This window comes from Lynx rufus, unplaced genomic scaffold, assembly GCF_022079265.1.
Source record: "Lynx rufus isolate CCGP_SWC_20201006 ecotype Redwood Valley unplaced genomic scaffold, mLynRuf1.p SCAF_12, whole genome shotgun sequence".
Lineage (NCBI taxonomy): Eukaryota > Metazoa > Chordata > Mammalia > Carnivora > Felidae > Lynx > Lynx rufus.
Genome location: NW_025814826.1, coordinates 59,955,662 through 59,982,714, shown reverse-complemented (window position 1 = coordinate 59,982,714; position 27,053 = coordinate 59,955,662). Strand labels below are relative to the sequence as shown.

Here is a 27,053-nt window from a genome sequence, read left to right as displayed (position 1 = left end):
GCCGCCAGGAGGGTTGAGGCTCCGCGTCTCAGAAGCCAAATGCGGTCTGACGCAGCTGAACACGGTCCCCAGCCTGCTGCCAACTCCACATGGTGACTTCACAAGTCACCCAGCACCTCTCCCTCCCGAGTACCATGGCCGCGGTGGTATCGGCACCACGTGCGCCCCCCGAGGGTGAGATGTCTAAGAATCAGAAGGGCGAACCCTGGTGGAGTGTGTGCCCGTGCGCGATGGAATGTTCCTCGCGTGTCCTCAGCATTTTACGCATATTAGTTGGTGCCTCACAACCATCGCATGAGGCGGATGATATTATCGTCTCCTTTTATGGATGAGGGGCGCGGGACGCAGAGAGGCAAACGACTTGGTCAGGGTCACGGGACTGGGTGGAGACGGACGCGGAATCTAAATGCAGGCAGTCAGGCTCCGTGGCCAAGCCTCCAGCCACCCGGTCAGCCTTTCACATACACCTGGCAGCTTCTTGACGGAAGGTGGAGACATTACTACTTTACCTAGTTGTCCAGACCAAGGAGGAACCTCGTGACCAGAGTCAGGGGTGAGGCCAATTTCAACCCCAGCCCAGAGAGACGAGAGCCTGTAGGGTGTGGATCCTGTCGGCAGCAACGTACCCTGGTCCCTGCGAGCCCTTTCGGACAGCTCCGGGTCACTCAGAATGGGGCTGGCTGCTTGGTCCCCGCACTCAAGATAGGGAGGGGTCCTCTGCATTGGTTTTCTGTCCTCAACCCATTTAGGGAAGCTCAGAGGCTCTTGTCATCAGTGGGGTTTGCTACGAAACACACAAAGCAAGCTTCCTGCACCACTGATCTCCAGCCAGCAGCTTGCTCTGAGTTTCAGCATCGGTGACACACAGAGTCCGAACGCCTGAGCTCGTGGTGAGAATAAGTAGCCATGAAAGTCAAACAACCGGGCAGCCCAGAGCCAGAACTCAACCACGGTGATAATACATAAGGGTCCAGATGACTTAGCCCACGGGTTTATCTCTTGAACGACGAGGGGTCCAGCTTTTCGGAGAGCCACCGGATCTGATTTGTCTTAAGAGAACACACACACACACACACACACACACACGCGCGCTCAAGGTATAACAGGTCAAAGACCCATGTTCTTTTTTTTTTTTTTTAATGTTCATTTGTCTTTCAGAGAGAGAGACAGAGTGTGAGTGGGGGCGGGGCAGAGAGAGAGGGGGCGACACAGAATCCAAAGCAGGCTGCAGGCTTCAAGCTCCCGGCACAGAGCCCGACACAGGGCTCGAACCCACAAACTGTGAGATAGTGACCTGAGCCGAAATCAGATGCCCAACCGACTGAGCCACCCAGGAGCCCCACAGTCCCGTGTTCTAAGTTGCACATTGAGCTGGTAATCTGCTGGCTGCTGAGGTGGGGCCGCTGAGCCCAGCTTTGCCTGCAGGTAGGCCGTGAGGACACAGAACTCAGGGTGGGGGCCTCGAATGTTTTCAGCACCGTGTGCAACTATAAAAAGCCAGGGCCCCCGATACTGCCAGGAAGTGGTTAGAGGCGTGGGTTACAGCAATGCTGCGTGATGGCTTAGAGAACTTTCCTCTCCCTCGAGTGTGTCGGCCTCATTGATCTTGGTGAAGGAGATGTCTTTCTTCATGGAAAATCACTGGTTAAGCAAGTCAACGGCCGGCTAAGCCCTTGCTTTAAAGCATCCGGTTGGAGCAGGGCATGGCGTGCAGAGCTGCACAAAGAACAAGGGCTTTGGGGACAGAGCCAGGGACACGGCCCGGGCCTGCCTAGAGTCCGCAGACCAGGCCGTCAGTCCCGCCTGAACCTGGCAGAAGAAATCAGGTTCACACGTCGGCCCTGGTACCTGCTGATGAAGTGGCTCAGGGCAAATGACTGGCATCTGGGGGCCTTGATTTCCTCATCTGAATGGGAATGACAAGCCACACTTTAAGGGTCACTAAGGACAGGCTGAAGATGGTGGGTGACCTCCGCGTGGTGAATGGTGCAGTTAGCACCGTGAGGGCTGGAGGAGCCCTTGTAGGGTTTGGAGGCAGCAAAGTCTTTGGCCTCTGGGCCCCGGGCCTACGCTTATGTAAGTCTGACCTAGCTATTAAAGGGCAATGAGTTTCTGTTTGGGGTGTGTGTGCGTGTGTGTGTGTGTGTGTGTGTGTGTGTGTGTGTGTGTGTTTTAACTTTTAAAATAGTGCAGAGCAAAACCACGATCGCTGACCACTGCTTTTTCTCCCTGCAGCCTCTGAACATCATAAGGGACCTTGACCTCCGTCAGCCATTACAGTCATCTCAGACGCAGGACCTGCCCCTGTCCAAGCACACAGATGGATACACACAGTCACAGACAGAAAGATACACTCACAGTATAGTCACACCAGACACACACACACTCGGGAACACACACGGTCACGGACAGAAACGCACATATACACACAGACACGCTTGGGTATAGACAGACATACAACCACACACACATACACGCCAGACTTTCTTGAAATAGACAGCCACTTTAGGGGAGGGAGGTCAGATGGCAGATGGGTTCAGGGGACTGATTAACCACATGAGCTAGAGAAGAAAGGAAATGGGTCCCAAGTATCCTGGCACCCCCAGAACAGGGTCTGGGACCCAGATAAGTAGGTTTTGAGTTAGTGAGCCAGTGACTATGAGTGAGGGGATGGATGGGTGGATGCATGGACGCATGGACGGATAGATGGATGGATGGACAGACGGATGGATGGATGGACAAATGGGTGGATGGATGGATGGGTAAATGGATGGGTAGATGGATGGATGGACGGATGGATGGATGGGTGGATGGATGGATGGATGGATGGGTAAATGGATGGGTAGATGGATGGATGGACAGATGGATAGATGGATGGATGGATGGATGGATGGATGGATGGACAGGTGGGCAGACGGACAGATGGATGGGCCTATTTTTTCTCCTGAGTGAAAAGGGGCATTTGCATGGAGGCGTAATGAGGAGTAAATCTGAGAGGAATCCAGCCCAAGCAAGAGACGAATTTCAGAGGGTGGTCAACCATAGCTTATAGGACAGCGATGGAGAGTCAGGAAAGGCTCTTGCCCAGGGGGTTGCAGACAGCCTTTTAGGAATGCCACCGAATCATTTGCCTTTGCATCCTTGGTGCCAAAAACGGTGCACGGCACTCTGCAGGCTCTCAGTAAACTGCTGGGCACTGGAGCCTCCCGAGGACGCGCTTCTGACGGCAGAGGTTGGGATGGCTAGTCCTTCACCCCCGGAGTCTAACACGGAGCGTGTGCACTGGAGGCCTCCCCTACACATGGATCCAGCAGGATGGGACTGGAATGAATGGCCGGATGGTCGGCTGGCAGGCCGAGCGGGATGACGGGGAGAGAGCGGTGCCGAGGCGGGGAGCCCACCGGGGTCACGGGGTCTGAAGAGAAAGCAGGAGGCATGAGCCAGGTGTCACTTCAACTGCTTGGCACCAGCTCCCCTCCTGGGAAGGGGCCCGACACAGAAGCCACCAGAATGGTGCAGACAGATGAACTGGGGGACATTACTGAGCTGCCCAGGCAGCTCCAAGAGCATTCTGGAAGCTAAGGCAGAGACGGACTTTGCTTAAAGCCTCCATACACGCACATCGGTGCTAGTATCCTCCCTAATGTTTTCTACACTGAAAACCTTCTTAATCCCCCAAAAGCACAAGTTTTACTCTAATTTGTAGGACTTGAGTTTGGGCAAAACTTCAAAGGGATTATAATGAACACAACTTCCACGTTGACATCCTAGTCTTAGGGCGTAAGAGCACATCTCTCCCTCCTCTTTGTCCTCAGGAATCAGCAGGTCTTGGTTTTAGCTGGTGGAAGGAAGCCCAGAGAATTTGAACGAGGGAAAAAAAAAAAGGGTGTATCTTCGGCCTTGCTCACGTCCTTCGAAAATCATCAGCTCCGGTGTTGCTGTTGTCTTGAAGGATCTTAACGCTAGATCCTGGTACAAATCCCAGCCTAGGAGGGCGTGTGAACGGAGGCTCAGTGGGGGTCCTTCTTCTTTGGTGAAGAAGTGTGGGTGTGTACAAAACACTCCACCTGTTTAAGCCTCAGCCCCTCAGCTGTAAGGCGCCTGCCTCACACACTTGCTGCAAGGGGTTCGTGAAATGCGCCGGGTACCGAACTGGTGCGGAGAAAATGGCCTACCGGCTCCTGCTACCTCTATTGCCCTCAAGCTCAATTAGCACGATCAGGGGACAACCACACGTCCGCGCTGCATTGCTTAATTCTAATTGCCACTCTTCTTTTTATTTTTTAAAGTTGGATAATTTATTTTTAGGAAGAGAGAGAATAAGCGGGGGAGAGGGGCAGAGAGAGAGAGAGAGAGGGGGACAGAGGATCGGAAGCAGGTTCTGCGCTGACAGCAGAGAGCCTGACGTGGAGCTCATGAACCCTGAGATAGTGACCCGAGCTGAAGTCAGACGCTTAACCGATTTGGCCACCCAGGAGCCCCGACACTGCCACTCTTTTTAAAACTTTGAAAACAACTTTCAGTGTACGAAAGTGGGGTAGTCCTTCAGAAATCACGGCTCATTGCAAAAGTCAAAAAGTAGCCTGATTTCTCTGTGGTTCAGGGAACTGAGCAGGAGGCAAGTCTTGCTGTCCGGATGCTTCCTCCCTGTTGTGGGGTATCTGCCGAGCCCTGCTGGGCCTCTCAGCCTCCCCCTGCCTCCATCTTTCTATCTTTAAATTATATAAACTTTTTGGGGCACCTGAGTGGCTCAGTCGGTTAGGCGTCCCAACTTCAGCTCAGGTCATGATCTCACGGTTCGTGGGTTCGAGCCCCGCGTCGGGCTCTGTGCTGACAGCTCAGAGCCGGGAGCCTGCCACAGATTCTGTGTCTCCCTCTCTCTCTGCCCCTCCCCTGCTCGCACTCTGTCTCTGTCTCTGTCTCTCTCTCAAAAATAAATAAACATTAAAAAGATAAGATAAATCATATAAACTTTCCAAGGGAGGGGGAGGAGAATTGAACCTTTACAAAGCACCTTTTATTTTTTTTTTTTTTTTTTTTAAATTTTTTTTTCAACGTTTATTTATTTTTGGGACAGAGAGAGACGGAGCATGAACGGGGGAGGGGCAGAGAGAGAGGGAGACACAGAATCGGAAACAGGCTCCAGGCTCTGAGCCATCAGCCCAGAGCCTGATGCGGGGCTCGAACTCACGGACCGCGAGATCGTGACCTGGTTGAAGTCGGACGCTTAACCGACTGCGCCACCCAGGCGCCCCTACAAAGCACCTTTTAAAAGCCAGGTCATTCCTGCGCATTTTCTCACGTGATCCCCACGATAACCTTGTAAGTATTACCATCCCCACTTTATAGATGGAGAGACTGAGGCTCAGAGTGGGTAGGTAATTTGTTCAAGGTCTTGGCTTGAAAGTAGCAGAGCCAGAGATTACGAGGCTTGCTGTTTCGCCCTCCACTGCACCATCGACCACTAAAAACAACACTAACTAAATACAGCACGGACCCTTATTTTCCATGTCACCCATGCGTGGCTAGTGACCAGTGACTCAGAAACAAGGTCTTCGCAGGGGTGTTCAGGACGGTGAAAGCTGGGAAGGTCTGCGTCTCCCATGGAAGGAGCGAGACACAAGAGAAACCACTTTGAGTTGCTTTGACACGCATTGACAACCGTACCACATTCTGCATTATATAGAGCTCTTGCTTACATTGTCTTAAATCCCCACAACCACCCTATGAGGCAGAAAGAACCCATATTACTTAAAAGGAAACTATGCTACTTATGTAATCATTCTTTTGTCCATTCCCCACTTATTCAAAAAGAATTGGGGGTCTACTCAAGAGGCCGTGTCAAAGAAGTTTAGTAACCTGCTAATACCAGGGGAAAGGGGTAAGAACTCAGTTGTTTTTTTTTTAATCCCAAGATGCTGTGGCTTTCCCATGATGCCATGCTGCCTCCATTGATGGCAGAGATCATGAGGAATTCATGCGCATCCTTTGCCCTCTCACCCATCGCCTACTGCCCCCACCAGGGTCTTGATATAGCCCAGCTGTATCAATCCCCAGAATCCCCTATTAATTCAAGGCGAGGGAGTGGCAGATGAGTTTTACTGGCTTTTTGTACCTTTCAGAATATTCTATGTTTGTTTCCAGTGAACTTATGTGATATCTGTAATTAGAAAAAAATTAAATTACATTGAAAATATTAATTCTATACTAAAATATAACGGACTCGCGTCAAGAAGAAGGCACTCATTATCGCTTAACTGCATAAGCCGATCAGTGGGCAAGAGGCATGGCCAAGGCCATCTAAGAACACTTTGCAGGGGCACTGAGGGGTGGAACAGAAGGAGGATCCCTGAAGGAGAAGGGAGGCAGTCCTGACTAAGAGGGGTGGTCCCCAAAACCAGCCTCACTGTCATCACAGCCTTGCCAAAATGCCAACTCTCTTCATGCCCTAGAAAAAGCCTGGCGTGCATGGTCCTGTATCCACTGGTGTTACCTTAGTTTATTTAAACACAACTTTTGGAATATTTTTAATGTTTATTTTTGACAGAGAGAGAGAGAGAGACAGACAGAGACAGAGCATGAGCGGGGGAGGGGCAGAGAGAGGGAGACACAGGACCGGAAGCAGCCTCCAGGCTCCGAGCTGTCAGCACAGAGCCCAACGCGGGGCTCTAACTCACAGACCGCGAGATCATGACCTGAGCTGAAGTCGGACGCTCAACCGACTGAGCCACCCAGGCACCCCAAGAACTTTTGGAAGTTTTAGAGTAAAAACAGCAGCACAAAAAATCCACAATGGGAAATATAGGTGAGCAACACAAAGAAAATTACACGTAATCCTCCCACTAAAGGAACACCACTGTTAAATACTGTCAGTGCGCGCGTGTATATATATGCATGCATGAATACTTCTGTCTATATATGTATATGTAGGAAATAAGTGAGCTCACACCGGTGCTGAACCCGTATTTTTCACCTACGCGTCAACCGTGAATATCATTCTGTCCTGTTGCCTATTCAGTTATGAGACCGTTTCTCAAGCCATTGTGCAATCAGGTACTTTGCTTGGGAGAGTCATAGGGAGGGCAGGAACCACGGAAGGCTGTGGAATCTGACAGAATTGGATAAAAATCCCAGCTCTGCTTCGTAGACGTTTGACTGGAGACTCTATCCTCAGCTATCGGAGGGACTATAATGATACCGATGGCTTCCCTGCAGGATCGTTGTGGAAGACAAAAGATGCTTTGCATTGTAATGGTGGAGTGTGCTACCAGCTCTGGGTATTCAATAAACGGTAGCAACGATTGTTTCCAGTTTTACGATGTTCTGGACAAAGCTGCAATGGACATACACCGTTACAGCTAAATCTATTCACATATCCTTGACGATTTCCTCACACGAAGGCATTAGGAGGTCAGAAAGGATGCTTTTCTTCTGACAGATCATTAAAAAAATGTGTTGCATGAGCTGCTCGCCCGACATTTAATGGTTTCTCACTAAAGAGACACTGTGTGAAAATATTAAAGGAAAATATTTGTGCACGATGTATCATACATATGTGATGAACATTTATATAGGTTTTAAAAAGCTTTGTGTCTCGGCATCTACAGCGGTCTTGAGAAAATGGTTTTATTGAGATGTAACTTACGTATCGTGCAGTTCGCTCGCTCAAAGCAAACAGTTCAGTGGTTTCTAGCTATATTCACAGAGTCAGGCAAGCATCACCAGGATCTAATTTTAGAATCTGTTCATCGTCCCACAAAGAAACCATGAACCCATTAGCTGTCATTCCCCAGTGCCACCCTCACACCCAGCCCCAGGCAACCACTAATCCACTTTCTGTCTCGGCAGACTTGCCTGTTCTGAACATTTCATAAAAATGGAATCGCGCAACATGTGGCCTTTTGTGTCTGGATCTTTCCACTTCATCCACGTAGCACAACTTTGTTCCGTTTTATTGCTGAATCATATTCTATGGTAGACGTCTACCCTACTTAGCTTATCTTTGCATCCTCCGGTGGACATTTGGGTTGTTTACACTTTCTGGCGATTCTAAATAATGCTGCTATGAATACACATGTTCAGGTGTGTGTGTGTGTGTGTGTGTGTGTGTGTGTGTGTGTGTGTGTTTTCAGTTCTCTCAGTTGTGTACCTAGGGGTAGAATTGCAGGGTTATGTGCTTCCCCTATGTCGACCTCCTGAGAAGCTGCCGAAATGTTTCCTAAAGCAGTTGCACCATTTTATACCCCCACAAGCAGTGTGTGAATGCTCCAACTTCCCCACATCCTCGCCAGTTCTTATCGTCTCAAAAAGTTATTAGTAGTCCAGCAGTCCTAGCGGGTATAAAGTGGTATTTCGTTGTGGTTTTGATTTTCACTTCCCTAGCGTCTGATGACGTTGAGTATCTTTCCATGTGCTTATGGGCCATTTGGACATCTTTGGAGACGTATCTATTTAGCTCCTTGGCCCATTTTTAAATGGGTTTATTTGTCTTTCTCTTATTCAGTTAGAAGTGTTCTTCGTATATTCCAGACACAGGTCCCTTGTCGAATAGATGATTTGCAAATGTTTTCTCCCATTCTGTCTTTTCCACTTTTTTTTTTTTTTATTTTTTAAGCTTTTTAATGTTTATTTTATTTTTGAGAGAGAGACAGACAGACAGAGAGAGAGAGGGCGTAAGCAGGGGAGGGGCAGAGAGAGGGGGAGACACAGAACCTGAAGCAGGTTCCAGGCTCTGAGCTGTCAGCACAGCGCCTGACACGGGGCTTAATCTCATGATGGCAAGATCGTGACCTTGAGCCGAAACCAAGGGTCGGGCGCTTCACCGACTGAGCCACCCAGGGGCCCCAGTCTTTTCCAGTTTCTTAATGGTAGCTTTTGTAGCTCAGAATTTTTATCATTGATGAAGCACAGCGTTAGCTATTTTTCTTTGCCGCTGGTACCTTCGGCGTCATAGCTAAGAAACCACCACTTAACTCAAGGCCCAGGGGCCCCGCTCTGCATTCTGCATAGAAATATTTTTAAAACGCTTTTGGTTTTTCACGATGAGCTGCCAAACTGCCCTGCAGGGAGGCTGTACCTTGGCGTATTTTATTTGCAAACTTCGATTCCCCACTGACTGTGTCCACGCTGTCGGGAGCTGGATTCGGGCTGTCTGTCTCCACAGCCACCGCTCCACCAGCATCCATCTGCCAGAGGGAACGGGGAAGAAGGCGAATTTCTGGACTCTTCCTCCCTTCTCCAGCCTCCGTGGCAAACACTGGCCTCCAATGTGGCTCGGCCATACACCTGTCCCTTTTACCTGTGGAGGCCTCGCCTGGGCATTTGTCGGGAGAGCCCTCCGAGGGGACACCTCGCAGACACTTCTTCAGCTTGGGAAGGGGGAGGAGCCGGGCCGTGGCTCTGCCCTTCAGATCAGAGCTTGCTCTCCTGTCGTGTTTTTTCCTCCAGGTTCCTGCAGCCTTGCCAAAATGCCTTTTTCTGTCTGTCACAAACATTACACCTAATTGCCTCAGTCACCTTCTGGCTGTCAGAAACCATTTAAATGCTTGCCACTGAAAAGTACTGGTTTCCCAGGCAAAGCTATCACCCTTTAAAAGGGACACTCTGCGTGATGGCTGAGGCAATGACAGGCCCCTTATTTCCAAGGCGTTTAGAATGCAGGGACGCTCTCCGTCCATCCTCAATCAGCAATTCACCCATGCGTGTTGGGTATAGGTGGCTTTTTAAAAATAATTTCGTAATTAGAGCTTGCAAAAGTGCCGGATGTTTCATTCTATGTCTTCCTGTAGCTTTGTTTTGGGGACCAGCTGGGCCAGCGCACGGGGTAGAAGAGAGGGAAAGTGTGGGCCCTGGAGGATTACACACACACAAAGACACATTCACACATACTGTCACACCAGACACACACACTCGGGAACACGCACGGTCGCGGACAGAAACGCACATATACACACAGACACACACTTGGGTATACACAGACATACAACCACACACACATACACGCCAGACTTTCTTGAAATAGACAGCCACTCTAGGGGAGGGGGTCAGATGGCAGATGGGTTCAGGGGACTGATTAACCACATGAGCTAGAGAAGAAAGGAAATGGGTCCCAAGTATCCCAGCACCCCCAGAACAGGATCTGGGACCCAGATAAGTAGGTTTTGAATTAGTGAGCCAGTGACTATGAGTGAGGGGATGGATGAATGGATGGATGGACAGATGGATGGACGGATGGACAGATGGACGGACGGATATATGGATGGACGGACGGACGGGTGGACAGATGGACAGATGGACAGAGGGATGGATGGATGGATGGATGGATGGACAGGTGGGCAGACGGACAGATGGATGGGCCTATTTTTTCTCCTGAGTGAAAAGGGGCATTTGCATGGAGGCGTAATGAGGAGTAAATCTGAGAGGAATCCAGCCCAAGCAAGAGACGAATTTCAGAGGGTGGTCAACCATAGCTTATAGGACAGCGATGGAGAGTCAGGAAAGGCTCTTGCCCAGGGGGTTGCAGACAGCCTTTTAGGAATGCCACCGAATCATTTGTCTTTGCATCCTTGGTGCCGAAAACGGTGCACGGCACTCTGCAGGCTCTCAGTAAACTGCTGGGCACTGGAGCCTCCCGAGGACGCGCTTCTGACGGCAGAGGTTGCGATGGCTAGTCCTTCACCCCCGGAGTCTAACACGGAGCGTGTGCACTGGAGGCCTCCCCTACACATGGATCCAACAGGATGGGACTGGAATGAATGGCCGGATGGTCGGCTGGCAGGCCGAGCGGGATGACGGGGAGAGAGCGGCGCCGAGGCGGGGAGCCTCACAGCTTGGGGCTGAACTATGACTTTACCACCTTCTTATTCTTTGGCTTTGAACAAATTACATCTCTACACCTCAGTCCCTGAGCTACAGAGCACCTGCCTCACAGACCTGTTGCGAGGGGTGCAAGAAAGGCACCCTGTGAGCAGCTCTGCCCAGCTTCCTCTGCTCCTACCAATGTTAGTTCTGTGGATACGAGCCACATGACACCTGCACACCTTGCCCGGGACCATGACTCTAACAGAAGTTATGCCCGGGACCACCTCTCACTACACTGAAAGCTTGGAAACAACTCCCAGTGTAGAAAAGCGGGCAAGGACATGGATTTAGAAACCAGAAAGACTTGCGTTCGAATCCCCGCTCTGCCACGTGGTGGCCTTGTCATTTCGGGCAAATCGATTCACCTCACCGAATTCGTTTCGCAAAGGCGGGATTCTGTCCACACCTCTTAGGTTTGTCATGTGGGCCGGTGGGGTTGACACGCGCATGGCACCAAGGGCAGCTCCTTGCCCAGCACTGTATCCTTGTACCTGAGGTCAAGGTGGAAGGACAGAGGTTGAGGGAGGTGACCCCGCAGGTGCCTGTGCTGGGAGAAAGCTGGCCCAGCATGGAAGCCTGGCCTCCTCAATTTTCCTGAGTCACTTGTTTTCCCTGCTGGGTTTGACTCCTGCAGCCAGCCATGATGTATGAATTCCGCCCCAAGAAACAGGAGGGTCCGGAAGATTGTGCAACCTAGCAAAGACTTCTGGAAGTGAGAAAGTCATGTCCAGTGACTCTTTTCCTCCCAGTCCCCTCCGGACTGCCTCCCTCTCTCCATTTCGCCGTTCCTTTACTTTCTTCTCCCTTCCTTTCCTTCAGCAAATGCCACCGGCCGGCTTCCGACCAGGACAAAGGGCTCAGGACACCTGCCCTAGAGACGTGCACTGTGTGTGCGGTCTGAGGTTCTGGTGAACACCCGTGGCCTTGAGAGTGCAGGAGAGGAAGTGGTTGACTCCTGGGCCCGAGGGGGTCAGGGCGGCCCCTCAGAGGACAGCACACAAAGGGCGTGACCTGGGCTGTCCGGATGGCATCAGCGGTGATTGAAGCAGAGAGTGGGAGAAGAGCAGAAAGGAGACAGGCCTGGTACTCGCCCCTCCCCGGAGGGGTGTTTGTCAGAAGGGGAACCTGGACAAAAAGCAAGACCAGGAGGCCAGGCACCGGCCTAGAAAGGCCTTCCCGTGTGCCATGTGCAAAGGGAGGAGTCAGGGAGCCCCCGGGGATTCAGCTAGAGGGTGCTGGAACCGGGTTCCAGGTTGGAATCCTTGAGCCGGCCACAGCGGTGGGGGGAATGGGCTGCAGGTTAAGCGGGCTGTCCGGGGCTCCCACCCAACATCCACACCGGAGAGGTCACGGTGGACACGCTCTTTGGGGTTCCTGAGGGGAAACTGTGTCTGCTTGACCAGCTGGACTGAGACCCTCGGGCCTGGCCTGTCCTGGTGTCCGTATCTTCAGGCCTGAGCCTCACACGCCAACCCTGCCCCGTGAGGCCTCCTGCGTTTGGATGGGCTCAGCCTTTCCCACTGTGGTGGCTACTTCTTTGCCTTGTATTAGCCCCAGCGGGGTGTGAGGTGTGAGCCCAGCCCCCACCCTGAACACAGGGTGGCCCTGACAGCCCCTGGGCCCTCAATTCAAGGAGACCTACTCCCCAAGCCTTCCCAGCGGACTCTGGCTAAGGTGTTGATGCACCTCTATGAGCTGAAGAGGCAAAGCCTCTCAGTTCCTGCTCCTGCTGAGCTCCTGGAGCCCATTTCACATTATTTCCAACATCATCCCCTTCTGGTGTGTCAGGTGGAAACAGACAGAAATTATTAGAGCTATAGGAAAACTGCACAGAACATGGGCATTGGGATTGGAGAAATCGTATCGAATCTTGCACTGACAACTTGGCAAGTGGCCTTACTCCCTGGGTCTTGGTTTCCCCATCTGTAAAATGGGCATATTGGGTCTCAAGGTGCATCCAGAGCACGGGCCATGGGGTCCGCGAGTCCAAGGTCAAGTCCAGCAATCCTTCTTACCGCTGTGTGTCTTCAGAAAAGTGATTTAAGTTCCCCGGGCCTCAGTTTCCTTCATGCAAAATGAGGGCAAGGAGAGGATTCACCTCATTCGTTTGTTGGGGTGAATTCATGAGACAACATGTGAAGTGTTATACACGTTAGGTTTCTTATAAGTAGAAGCAATCACTGGGGCTACCGGGTGGCTCAGTCGGTTAAGTGACCGACTCTTGGTTTTGGCTCAGGTCATGATGTCGTGGTTTTGTGGGTTCGAGCCCCGCATCAGGCTCTGTGCTGGCCGCGTGGAGCCTGCTTGGGATTCTCTCTCTCCCCCTCTGTCTCTTCCCCTCCCCCCACTCGCTCTCTCTCAAAATACATAAACTTAAAAAAAAAAAAGAATCATTAGGCTCATAATTGACATTTCAAAAGAGTTCTTCCAAAATGAAGTGAGCTAAAGCACTATCCGGGGTGTAGTTGTTATTTATAATGGTATTGCTACTCCAACTAAAGTGAAAACTAGGGAAATATTCTCCAGTCGAAAGAAGCCTTCCGGGGTTGAATTTCGCTTCGGCCAAGGATATTTTAAGCCACCGAGCTCGCCTGTCCCTCCCTGTCCTCCTCATCCAACGCACGCCGCTGCATGTAATTAGTCGTGGCTCAGCGGACAATGAAGTAGATGCCGGCTAACAATTTCACACGCGTCCAGGCGCCGATGAATGGATGACGCCGCCGTAAATTACATCACGGCCGGCTCCGAGCTTGCTCAGCTTTAGATGACGGCAGCAGGATCTTGTCGTGAGTACAAAAGCGCATCGCACAGAGGCGTTAAGGCGTCACAGGATGAGAGCGTTGGAGGGGACGCTCGGGGAAGCCATCATCATTCTGTCACGGATCTTAACCTCACTGGGGGGCTAGTAAGGCACATTCAGAGGCGGCTGGGCCAGTTTCGTTACTGTTATGTTTTTGGAGATGAAACTGCCAGGGCAGGGCAGTGAAGGGGCCTCACTCGGTTCGCGAGGGGAGGCTAATCGCAGAGGCCTTATCACTGAATGTCCGGCCAGCTATTTCGGGTGTTCCCTGGGGACGCAGACGGCTCGGATGCTGTGAGTCTATTATCAGGATAATTCCACGCCTGGCCCCCTTTGTACGGCAGATGCTGCCGGGAATCGGAGTGATTAAGGCCTTAAGGAAGTTGTAAGGGAGGGGAGGGGTTTTTTAAAATTATTTTTATGTCACACCTGCTCCCTCTGTCCTTCCCTCCGGCTTTCCCTCCCCTCTCCCCTTACTTCCTTCTAGCAATAGGTAAAGGTTGCTCTGGCTATGGAAGATGCTAGTCCCAGGTGCTGATCACCGACAAGACAGGTGGCTCCCTGCCTTCATGGAACCTATAGTGTTTGAAAGTCAGACCAGCATGGAGATGGGAAAATGAGGGTGTTCTAGGAGAGACCCTTGAAAAACTTCTCTTCCTGGGGCCTGACTCCACCCAGCAGCAGCACGACCGACTCTTCCCTCTCATGGGAAGACTCCCACGGGCCTTTGTTCTTAAGCAGAGCTCACAAGGACCTCGGTGCCCCTCCCAGAAGCCAGACGGTATATTTGCACGGGCAAAGATAACATGTGGCCTTTCAAAATTCCTTGTTAAGATCTCTCTTTGCTCAGAAACGATGCCTGTCTCCTTTATGTTTCTGTTAGAGTCCTGGTCTCCCAAAGGAAGTGCACAAGCCAGTCCGCTGGGGCACCAAAAGAAAATTCCAGAATATATTATTTAACTAGTCTTACACTTCGCACATATTTTTCTGTTTATAACGTGTATATTAGCAGCGTCATCTGCATATATAATTCATGACTAAATGGGCATATATGGGGGTGCTTACTCAAAACTCTTACTGTCTGGGTGCACGACCGAAAGTTTGGAGATGATCATACTAGAAAACGGGAAGAGGCCCTTTTCTAAGTGGGCTGAGGACAAGAGAGTCCAGCTGGGACGTCACCATAGACCCACAGTGTCTGCTCTGCTCCTAGGAACAATAACGATCAGCAAACTTCTTGCCTCTGGGATAGCTACCGGTCGAGGCTCAGCTACAGGCAAACAGTACCAAAGATGTCGTCATCCCTCTTCCCCGCCAATGCCAAATGGCATGAGCCAGTCTGGGGCCCCGACCATTTGTATAATCAAAGAATCCCACTTCTGGGCAGAGGACAAGAGCAGGGGAGACGTGGCCTGGCCCCACCTTTTGCAGGGAGTGAAGGGAACACAGGCCCTTTGACCAGCCTCTGACTCAGTAAGATAAGAGGATCAAAGCGTTGGCTGGGGCCCCAACAGGAGACTCATCGCTGATTCTGGCAGATCCTAAAGTGAGGGGAAAGCCATTCTAGGTCAGTGGAACAGGAGTAAACTCAGAGGCGTAAACTCAGAGGCAAAACCAGGCAGAGCCTGTCCAGGCGACTAGAGAAAGAGGCAGGTAGCTGGGAAGGCAAGTTGGGGCAGGACCAGATGAGGAGTCCACACAATGCTCCTTAAGGATGATGGGGGGGGGGGGTGCGGTTATGGAAGGCTGGGACAAAACAGGACTGAGACCGAGCTGATCTGAGGAGAAGCCATTTGTCAGCCTGTCCCAGCTGCAAGGAGGTCACAGGAGGCAGTATGACAGATGAGCGAAAGATACGGAAGTCGCTTCCAACTCCAAAAAAGATGTAACTGAAGTCATCTCATAGTGAAAAAAAAGAGAGAGAGAGAGAAGGCACAAAATGAACATCCCGGCTGTACCACCAAATGTCTAGTTTTGATGGACAACTCTCATGTTCAAGGTTTAGCTGAAAGTCACCCCTCTGTCAAGCCTTTGGCTTGCCTGCAAACCCCAGCCATTCCCGCTGGGTTCCCTCATCTCTGTCATCGCCATCACGCTGCCCTGGCATCGTGGTTCATTCCCAGCCCCTATTTGACTCACGCTGAGCTACTGGATGGCAGGACATATGTCACCATCACCCTTGTCCCCCTAGAGCTTAGCCTCATGGCTGACCCGAGGTTAACATTCATTTAATATATTACTCATCTAAATAAGCGAGTGACCGAGTTAGATCTAGGAAATAAAAGGGTTTGCACATCGGTGCACCTAGAGGAACTTTGTAAAGAAGGCCAAGCTTCAAAGACTGAACTTCCTGAGCTCTGAGCAATGTGCTGGCCTCTTTATCAACCCTCCACAGAGCTGGGAAGTGGTGCCATCTCCCCCGAGGTGGGACTGGAGGGCTAGGTTGAGCAATGACCAAAGAGAACAACTTTAGTGAATCAACACGTTTGTGCAACTCGTCCCAGCAGAGAAGCACGGTGAGAACAAAGCTTTCACTTTTCTCTTTCCTAAGAAGGCTGTCAAGTCAAGAGACCTCTCCGGGAAACACACAGACTCCGAGGCCACGCAGGCCTCACTCCATCTGTAGAATTCAGCCCATTGAGATGGACCACTTCTCCAGCTTTGGAGATGGTTCCAGAAATAAAAGCAACTGCCATCTCTGGAGAAACAATAGGGTCTGATCTCTCCCAGATGATGTCCATGGTTGGCTTACCGTCTTCCCCGGAGGTGAAGACCCAATATTCACAATTAGGTGCTTTTGTTCAGAAGGCAGGTGCATAGCCTTCATTTATTCATTTAATGAGAGGATAATTATGGGTCATCGCTCTGGGGGCGGGCCAAGGTCACGTGTTACACATGCACCTGCCTTCCCAAGCATAGGCTCCACTTTAAGGGAAAGGGAGACATTCGTATGCGTGCCTCGTGCCGTGCTAGGTAGTCTGTACACATTTTCCTGCGGACCCTGAGACCTAGGAAGGCAGTGGGATTAGTAATACCTGTGCGGGGGCACACGACTCTCAAATATCTTGAACCCCCTTCTCTTGCTCGTGACTCCCATATTCACGTGTCCCTATTCCCGTGAGCAGGTACAACTCCAAGGGGTGTTCTGAGGAGGGAGCAATTACCTTTGGTTGGGGGCGGAGGGGGGTCTGGAAATATGTATGAACAAGGTGAGCTCTGGGATGGGTCTTGCAGGGGCGGGGGGGGTGCATCCCACACAGGTTGGGGAAGGGCAGTGGCCAAGTACGAGGTGAAGAGGCGGGAGGCCTGTCTGAAGCGTAGAGGGGAACGTCAGGTTCTTACAGTGGAGGGGGCGTGGAGGCCTTGAACGGTGACGCTGCCGTGGGAGGGAGGGTAGAGAACAAACGGCGAGGAGCACTGAGTGCCAGGAAAAGGGATGACGTTGGTCCTGTCGGAAGCAGGAATCTTCAGCAGGTGCTTGAGGAGGACACAGGGCTGGAACAGTGTGAGGGAAGCCGGGGGCTGGGGGAGGGGGGCGGGAAGCCCCTCTGCAAGGCCAACAGAATAGTGACAGTGAGCTCACCTCCATAGCCTGTCGAGCTGGACCTGGGTGGTGTCCCTCATCAGCTGGGGGCTGTAGGGCAAGTAAGTTAAACCCTAGGAACCGTGGTCTCTTCCAGCGAAGTCTGGACATACAGACCACTCAGGAAGAATAAACAGGCGCCATAAACAAGATCCGAGTCTCTTTCCCGCTAACCACCCCCCCCCCATGTTAATTCCCTTTCTCTTCTTCCTGCTCCTTGAACGCCGCACACACTCCCTGCCCGGTGCTTCCCCCAACTGTCCTTCCTCCTGATCTTCATGTTGGTGTCATTCTGGGCTCATTTCAAAGTTCTCTCCCAAGGTGCGAGTTCCCCTTACTGTCCCCTTTCCCTTGGGTGATTTTTATGCCATCAACTGTTTACATCTCTAACTCAGCTCCTAGAGCAGTGCCTAACACACAGAAGGTGCTCGACAAATATTTGCTGAATGACTGACTGACTGAGTTGCTTATCCAGCTACAGAAGGGGCATAAACTTGGCTCTCAGAGAACTTCTAGTTTGCATGGGATCTTGAAGTTCATCTGGTTTCACCCTTTTAAATACGAGAATCCCTTCTACAGTTTCATGGCGTCCAGCACAACCCCTTCCATTGGGAATATGCTCGTGTAACTTCCCTACTAAGTGGGCCAGCCTACACTTGACCGTCTCCACTGAGAGGGAGCTTATGAGTTCCTGAGGTCTCCTTTCTCATCTTCTAGCCTTTCCAACACTGATGGGGAAAGAAGGGAACACAGTTTTGAGTAGAACCAGGAAACTGATCATGCTGGACGAAGCTGTCAACCGTGAGGCTTTCCCATCGCGCTCTGGCCACGGCCACGCGTTGCTCAGCCGGCTTAACTTTCTAGAACCTAGAGGCCCTCTGCAATCTGAAGGGCCTGCCAGCCCTCCCCAAGTGGGGAACGTTAACACCTGGCTCCGGACAATGTTAAGAGGGTAAAGCTAGTTGTTAACATGTGGAACGCTGCATTTCAGTGAGGCGGTGACTGCAGCCCCACACTTCACTGAGCAATCCTCAACCCACGAGGACATCTTGCTGATCTGCCTGGGGCCATTGGCCTGCGGCCTAATAGCTAATTAACTGGCAAACCCCTCCAGGAGTCAGGTGCTTTCTACACAGATGGACCTGAGTGTCTCTCTGAGCCCTAACGTGTGGCCTCCTGTCATACTGTCACTTGGCTGGGGCTGACCCTATACTTATACTTGAGGTCCTGGGTGGAGGCATCTCCTGCCCAGTGTTTTTATGGCTTTGCTTCTTGTGCTGACACGGAACATCAGTGGCCTTGAACACCAAACCAGGCTGCTGGGGTAGAAGCCCATCTGGTCCTGCCACGCCTGGCTGCCAGGTTCCCACACGGAACCAGGAGTCCAGGCCTCTCCTGGCTCCCTCCCTGTCGGCATCTTTCTTTTGCCCCCACGGGGTTTTGACGGTGTGTCTGCTTCTTCTGCTAGCCCCTGAATTCCTTGAGTGCAGGGAGGGGTGGAGCCTCACTCACGCTGCGTCCGAGGCTCCCCTCCCTGTCTGTGGTCCCACTGCGGGTTTTACGCATAAGGACCTTGCAATCGCAAGAAGTTGGCCGAACTCGGCAATTCCGCAAGTATCCGGTACGCGCCCCGTGTGGTGCTGGGCCTGGAGAAACGGGGATGAGGGTGTTGGCGGTGAGCTCCCTGAAGGGACAGCCTTGCCGAACCTGCCACACGACACGGTGCCTGTCTTGTAACCCCCCCGCCCTGCCTGCTCCCTCTACCAAACCAGCCCCTCTCTACGGATGCGGCCCACGCATCGCGCACCGCTGCGGGGCGCCTCCGGGGACCCCGGACCCGGACACACGCCTGCTCTGCCTCTCAGGTCACCTGTATTATGGCGGAGAAGGAGGGCAGGTAGAAGCCACCCCACAGGGGGCCCTGTGGCATTCCACTGTTCCACCATGCGTGACAGGGATCGTGGGTGGCCGGCCGCGGGACTGGGTCTATGTGAACCGACCGCTGACCGCCGGGCAGGCTTGTGACCCATGAGAGAACGGCACGCAGGTTGACTTCCTGAACGCTCCCAGTACCTCCGTGGGACAGCTGTGATCCCGTGGTGCCTGTTCCCCAGGGCACCGCCTGACGATGCCTGGCACGTTTGGGCAGGGTCAGCGCCGCGGGCATCGGGTAAGTGGAGGCCAGGATGATGCTAGACATCCTACAGCGCCCAGGGAAGCCCTCTCCCCTCCGCTAGCACACCCGGCAGAGGACGGGTCTGGCCGGAACGTCCATAATGCCGAGACGGAGAACCCTCCTGGAAAGGGGAAACAGGAGCCTCAAGTCGGGGTCGCTAGCCCGGATCACACGCGGGTGCACGGCTGCCCTGGTTTCACCCCTGCTCTCGCTGACGCCGGCCCCGGGCTCCCCCTCCTCCACACCTGCCGCGAGAGCCACGGTCCGGCTTCCACGCAGCACAGTGGCAGTTTTAGGGACGTGTTCTCAAACCGCCTTTGTTTCCTGGCAGTTACCGCAGGAGGGAAAGGGAGATAACGAACCACCAAAGCTGGGGGAAGTGAGGGGCGCACCCTCCCTGCCCCTGTCACCCAGTTACCCACTGGGAACAGGCAGAGCCGATACTGTGACCCCGGCCACAACCCAGGGGCTCCAAATTCTGAGGCTCTCCTCCTGCAGGGGCTCCTCCCGTCCGTGGTCTGTGTGCTTTCATGGAGAGCCCTCTGTGGTCCGCCGTCTGTCTGTCGCCTGCCTCTGCCATCAGGCTTGGAGCTTCCCCGAACCCTCCAGAGTCTGTCCAAGCCAGTGGCTCCTTGTGCTGCTCACGGCTGGCCTTGCCCCGGGCTGGCCCTCTCTCCTCCTGTGGGTCTCAGCTAATGGCGGACCACGGACATTGACCACCTGTGGGAAGTGACGCACCCCGGCCCCTCTGTCACACCGGCCGCTCCATTTTCTCGGCAGTCCCCACCACTGATGGTTGGTGTATTCGGGTCTTTATCACATGGCTCCCCCAGAGAAGGTAAACTCCGCGAGGGTTCTGTCGGGTTTCGCACCTGCCTGAATTCCAGAGCCTGGAACAGGCCCGGTAAAATTTTATTGAATAAATGACTGAAGGAGGGAATGCACTCAGTGTCGCCTTCACAGGAAATGCTTGGTAATTTTTTTTTAGGTTGCCACAAAGCTCATGCCTTCTGACAATCGGTCCAAGCCTCTTCTACTCCTCTGTGTGAAGCTGGTGGGGGGGATATCTCCACTTAGGCATGTTTCTGCCTGCCTGTGCTTCCCCTTCTCAATCTTTCTCACCATTTCCTTTGTGCCTTCCTGGGGTTCCCTGTGGACAGTGGGTATTTTCACAACTTGCCTAAGGAAGCAACTATCTAGTGGGAAGTTCCTTTTTCATTTAGAAACGGCCCTGATGTTCTCGAGAGCTCTGACAACTACACGGAGCGAGGTTTCTAAATGAGGGCTGGGTTGGGGCGGCTCATCACCAGCTCTGGACACTGGCCCCTGGCTCTGCTTGGGGACCAGCCGTGTGATTCTGGGAAAGTCACTGGACACTCAGCTCTGGTGTCTCTGTGAAGCATGGTGGGGGGGTCGGCTGGGGCTCTCAGAGGGTCGCCCCAGTACAGTCATCTGGTGTTCCCAGCTCCAGTAGGGAAGTCCTGCCACTAAGTCCTTAGCCCCCATGTGACTGAGTTTTCCCACTTAAGACTCACATACTATGAATAGGGAGCTATATATCATCATCATCATCGTCACGATTATTATTTGAATTTTAACCCATCAGAAAGTTGAAATAGGCACATATGCCCATCACCCGGATCCAGCAAACGCTAACATTTTTCCATGTTTGCTTTCGGCCTCTCTCGTTTTCTTCTTTCTTTATATTTATCTGCTTTTGTATTTTCTTTTTCTTTTTCTTTTAGCGAACCACTTGAAAGTTGCAGCCATTATGACACTTGACCTCCAAATACAGCAGGGAGTATCTCCCAAGAACCAGCACGTTTTTCTCACATAACCACATCACTATCAAACCCAAGGAAATGAACACTGACACAATATTATCTACAATGCAGTGTCTATGTGAATACCCTCCCTCCCCCGCCACCTCCGTCCCAAGAATGTTCTTTCGAGGTCTTTTCCCTCGATCCAGGACCCAGCCAAGCCTCACATACTGTGCTCAGTCACCGTGTTTTCTTAGTCAATTTTAATCTAGAACCTGGGGGGGGGGGGTGCCGCGCGGGGGGGGGGGGGTGGGAAGCTAACTACATTGCATTGCCTTTCTCACTGCTTCTGGTCATGGCACAGCAAAGGGGCTGCGTGTCTTGCCCCGGAAGGCTGATGGGTAGTTACTTTCTGGAGTAGGCATTGGTGGCTACTATTTCAAAAGTCTGCCAATTAAACAGAAGCTCTGGTCCAGGGCCCATTTGCAGGGACAGAAAAGAAGCAGCAATCACTGGGAAGCTGGGAAACCAGGAAAGGAGAAGCTGCAGGCCTGAGCCCCAGCCTCCTCGGACCCAGTGGGCTCCAGGGATGTGTGAGAACAGCCTCTCAGCCTCCTCTGCCTTTTAATTAGAGAAAAAGGTGCCAGCCTCGGAAAGCCTGAGCACGGCCCAGGCCCTAGAATCGAGCTGCATATATGTTCCCAAGTGCTTTGAAATGATGGTGATGATGATGTTGATGATGATGATAATAATAATAATAATAATAATGCCACTGTCTTCCCTATCCTTACAGAGAGAAGCCTGCTCAGAGAGGTTACTGAAAACAGGAACCTGACCTTCTGCAAGTCCCACGCCTTCCTCATTTCTAGCAGAGGAAGTGTGTGGCTGCTTTAGCAACCACTGTTCTTGATAGCTTGGACTTCTCTACACCCGCGGAGGCCTGGCCACCTGCTCGCTCTGCGGGAGCAGCGGCAGCTGATGGAGAGGCGGTGACGGTGCTCCTGGCAGTCGCTCCGTAGCTGCTCCCAGGGGAGACCATGCCCAGCTTCTGAAGGTATCTTAGGGGACAGGGCAGAGGCTGGGCGGGGAGAAACCTCAGACTCCTCAGACGCACAACTGGTGGGGCGCTGACTTTCTGGAGACACAAGAGTGCTCTGCGGAAACAGGGAGAGTGAGGCCGACACCTAACACAGTGCCCGGCACCTGGCAGCCGTTTGGTGGGCATGTGATATAGAATTACAGACGGCAAGAGGGGCTGGGGATCTTGGGCCGGGGACACTCCTGCCGGAGGGCATTTTCTGGCTAAGGGCCAGCAGCCTGACACATAGCAGGCTTCTTACTAAGGGCAACTGATGCTTGCCATCAGTCTTCGAGCTGTATGACCTTAAACCTCTCCAGGCCTTCGTTTTCTCCGCTGTAAAGTGGGAATAATGGTACCCAATACAACAGGTATGGGGCATGTTAAATGAGCTAACATATGCAAAGTGCCCAGGCCAGTTTGAGACGCAGAGTAGGTTTTCAATAAATGCAAACGACGTGGAGTCATGACATGCAAAGATGACGGGGCCCAGGTAGGCTGACTACTCAGCAAGGTGCTTCTAAGGGCTTGGGCGCGTGGATCTTTGGGAAGATGCCAATGATAACCGATAACAATCAGAGTAGGTGGCGTGTGTATGGGGGCAGGGGTGTGATTAAGGAAAAACAATTATGTGAGGTATATAACATCTAAAAACACAGGATGTGAGAATTAGATTTTGGAGCGCTAGAATTCCCTGAGGAAAGCGGCACATTCCGTATTCTTTTAGGCGCCAACACATCCAGAGAGCCTAATGCCAGATGACCCGAGGCTTTGGCCTCAGATCCTACATCGGGACCATGCGTGTGGGGGCGAAGGAATGGCGTCCACCGTACTGAGTGGCCGGGGAGGGGCACTGCATGAAAAGCTATTTTCCTACGGTCCTCAGAACAATCCCGCAAGATTATGATTATCACTTGCTTTTGACAAATGAGACAAGGCTCAGAGAGGTTGAGTAATTCGTACAAGTCACACAGCTGGCAAGAGGCTGTAAGGGCTCCAAGGGCTGAGGTGGGGAAGAAGAGGGTCTCAGCTACACCAGGTGTATGAAGGACCAAAGTGTGTACCATGGCAGGTGTTCTTTGTTTTAAGAGATACGTATCCCAAAGTCTGCAAATTGGCATTCTGTGGTTTGCTATGAGACGCTGAGCTGCAAACCTATAAGGCGGGCGATGGCGCTTTCAAACCTGGGCAGCTAAGCCCTCATCAAAGTTCTGGCAAAATGCTTTGCAAATGACTTTCTCTAGTTAGGAGAATGCTATTCAAGCGTGCTTAAGGTGTTCTGGAAGTACAACGAGAACAATATTAAAAACCTACTTAACAGACTAGAAATCTATTTCGACTTCTGTGCTTTAAACAGATCTAGACTCAGGGCAGGAAAGGGTTCCATGGAAGACCGCTGACTGAATCAGCCGTACCTACGTCAACATTCCGGGTCAGCTGCCCATGAGCTGTGTGACTCCGAACCAGTCACTTTGCCTCTCTGAGTCTTACTTTCCTCCTGATAAAAAGAAGCCCTGCATGTTTGTAAGAAGTCTAAATTATAGGCCCTCTAAGGACTAAGTAGGAGCAGCCGAGCAGGATACTCTTTGATTTCTCTGAATGCTGATTTCTGCATCTTTCTCCAGGTGATTAACTGAAACAGACACGGGTAGGTTTGAATTGCAGCAAACTGAAATCATTTCTCTAAAACAGAAAGGAAAAAAAAAAAAAACAACCAACTTCACCACTCTTGAGTTTTGAGAGCTGGCAGCGTATTTCCGAGGGGAGGGTGCCTTTGTTAAAGACTTAGGAAGCATCCACTGCGGTGAACCCTAATCAGTTTCCTGCATTAATAGATGCTGCTGGTTTTTTAAGTTTTCATTTGACATTCGGGAAGAACTTATTTCCCCCGGCTCCGAGAGAGGCTAAGAGCTGAAAATTCTCATTAAGGCTTTCCGGCAAGTCAGGCAAGACCAGCGGGCTGAGGGTGGGCCCTGGGTGTACCTCTAGCCATCCCTCCAGCCCTCCCTCCCCTTAATAAATATGTATCGAGGCCACACCATGTGACCGACTTCCTCCCTCTCACCTCCCCAGGCGTCCGAAGAAGTAAGTACTGGGTCCAACCACTTCCTCCCATCTGAGAACCGCCAAGGGAGGGGGCTTATTTCATTATGGTAACTGAGCTACAGACAGAAACTTGTCAAACAGCTTTGCAAAGTCATATTTTTCCTCCCTGGCGCCCTCCAGGCAGCAGGGTCCGTGGCTGGAGGGCTTGGGGTGCGGCGGGGGGGGGGGGGGGAGGCAGAGAGACCCAAACAGCGTTAGAAGAAAGTGGGAAAAGTACAGCCCCTCCCACCTGTACCTTGCCAGGCACTTTACAGACAATACTTTCGGTCACTCACCCAAATGGAGCAAGCGCTTACTCTGTGCCAGGCACCTGGTAGGTAAAGGTTTTTTCATCGAGGAATATACTAGACGTGGGTCGTGCTCTCAGGAAGTTCACAGCCTGAGGCAGGGGTGGCTAACACACACTTAAAGAAACAAATAGGGAATGGTGTGTGTGCCGCGAAGGGAACAGAGCCCAGGACAAAGAGTGCAGGTAGACCGGTGGTTCGGTTGAATGCTCACATTACCCTGGGCGGGGGCCGTGCCTGTTCCCAATGTATGGACCTGCCAGCTTCCCCACTCCTCCCCCGCCCCCAGCCAAGGTCTCCGAGTCACGGGGACAATCGCTTAGGACTTAACACCCTCTGAATGCAAACTCCAAGCACCCAGAGCATCAGGACCCAATTCTTGGGGTCGGCTCTATCAACACACCTATGGGTCCACCTACAGAATACCTATTACATACGTGCCTCCCGCACGTCAAAAGGTAATAGCATCACCACCTCCTCACAAAAAAAGGATGCATTCAGCTTTATACGACCCTCCGTCCATTCCCTCATGCCTCCGAGCACACAGCTAAGAGCCCTGCTCGGGAGCCAGACGCCTGGATTCAAATCCTACCTCCACCCCTTACAAACGGACCTCTGACAGCTTCTAGAAATGCTCAGGCTTCAGTTTCCCTAGTTCTACGAAGCGCGGCGTGACGGTGATGCGTCCTACGTAGACCGGTCGTGGGGGTCCGGTGGGTACGTGTAAAACCCTTCCTCGGCACACGGTAGGCTCCGGATTTTCTCCGGTTGCCATACGCTCAGCCCATGGGGAGACGGCACGGATCTGTGAGGAACACGGAGCCCTCCCTCTGGTCTACCTGCTATTTACAGGGGAGCAAGCCGATACCCGAAGAAGGAAGGTGGTTCACCCCACGTCTCCGAGAGGTTAGCGGGCCCGTTGTGGGTTCCAAAGCCATAACGTACGGGAAGTAAACATGAGGAAAAACTAGGGAGGAGAAATGGGTTAATGCTCCCTCTGCCCGTGCTGGAGTCACCCCACCCGTCCAAGCGATTCTAACGCAAAGTCGCCAAGTTCCCCTCGGTACCTCAGGGCTCGGAGCAGAGGGGCAGAGGTGTGAGGGAAGGGCCCGACAGCCGGCTCTTCCGGGAGCAGCAGTGGCTTCGCAATGGTCGGAAGCAAGGGGCCTTGAAGGACACAGGCAGGGGACGTGCCGACTCCCAGACCTGTGTGCCTTCTCTGGTCTCCCGGCAATCCTAGCTCTTAGGGTGTTTGTTAGCTGATTTAAAAGTGTATAGTGCTGGGACGAGGGTGGTGGAAGGAATCAGCATTGGTAGTAAAAAGAATCAGGGTTTGGGGCACCTGGGTGGCTCAGTCGGTTAAGCGTCTGACTTCGGCTCAGGTCATGATCTCGCGGTCCGTGGGTTCGGGCCCCGCATCAGGCTCTGTGCTGACAGCTCGGAGCCTGGAACCTGCTTCGGACTCTGTGTCTCCCTCTCTCTCTGCCCCCTTCCCCTGCTCACACTCTGTCTCTCTCAAAAATAAGTAAACATTTGAAAAAAAAAAAAAAAAGAATCAGGGTTTGAAAGCTGGCCCGGCCACTGAATGAGCTGTGTGCCCCTGAGCACCTTACTCAACCTCTCTGAGACTCTGTTTCCTCATCTGTATGACGTATGGTGGGCTCTTTGGGGTATCAGATGAATCACTGTACTTCAAACACTGGATTCAGACCCTCCATGTAATGGGTGGTCATCATCGAGATCAGTGTCTCTTCTTTGAAAGCAACGGAGATGTCTTTGGGTAGCTGTTCCGGATACGGGTGATTGTTGGGAGAAAGTCGATTCCTTCCACCGGTGCCTGGAGCCGGTGCATCCTGGCTTGTGAGGGCACACTGTGCGCACCTCTTCCTAACTCCGCGTCCGGGGAGGTCACCTTGCAAGCCGGAAATCAGCCATGGTGGGAATATTTACACCCCAGAGGTGAGCAACCCTTACAGATCAGAATCATCCTCCCTCTGCCCATCACTGATTGTTAAACATTTACTACCACACCACTAATTCTCTCTCTCTCTCTCTCTCTCTCTCTCTCCTGGGCACACTGTCCCTCTACTCTCCACCTATTCTGTTCTGTTTTATGGAGTAGCTTCTGTGTTCCAGCCACGGGTAAAATCAGATCTGGCCACTGTCTTTACAGCACTTAGGGTCATTGTTGAAAAATCACACAAGTAACTGTTACAATTATAATCCACTTAAAGGGCAATGCAGGATTCCTGAGGAGGTTTTAAAAAAACAAAACAAAAAGAGTAGCTCAGTGTTTCTCATCCCTAGAAGCACATGCAAATATCCTGGGGTTTCTGGAGAAAGACCAGTGCCCACGCCCCACTAGAGGAAACGTCCAAGAACCCCCGAGGGTAGGACCCC

General features: G+C 52.1%; 2 protein-coding genes across 4 annotated transcripts in view; one reads left to right on the top strand and one right to left on the bottom strand.

The window, feature by feature from the left end:
* Positions 1–27,053, bottom strand: part of TG (thyroglobulin) — a 252,397-nt gene that overhangs the window by 40,086 nt on the left and 185,258 nt on the right. The window lies entirely within an intron of this gene.
* SLA (Src like adaptor) overlaps positions 1–27,053 on the top strand; it is an 89,357-nt gene that overhangs the window by 32,042 nt on the left and 30,262 nt on the right. Inside the window, exons 1-2 of one of the 3 annotated variants that reach the window (XM_047074208.1) lie at positions 19,853–20,257; positions 21,976–22,236. The gene's annotated coding sequence lies outside the window, so the exon portion shown is untranslated. Of the gene's footprint in view, positions 1–19,852; positions 20,258–21,594; positions 21,823–21,975; positions 22,237–27,053 lie in introns of those variants that run through there. The other 2 variants (XM_047074209.1, XM_047074210.1) reach the window with 2 other exon arrangements.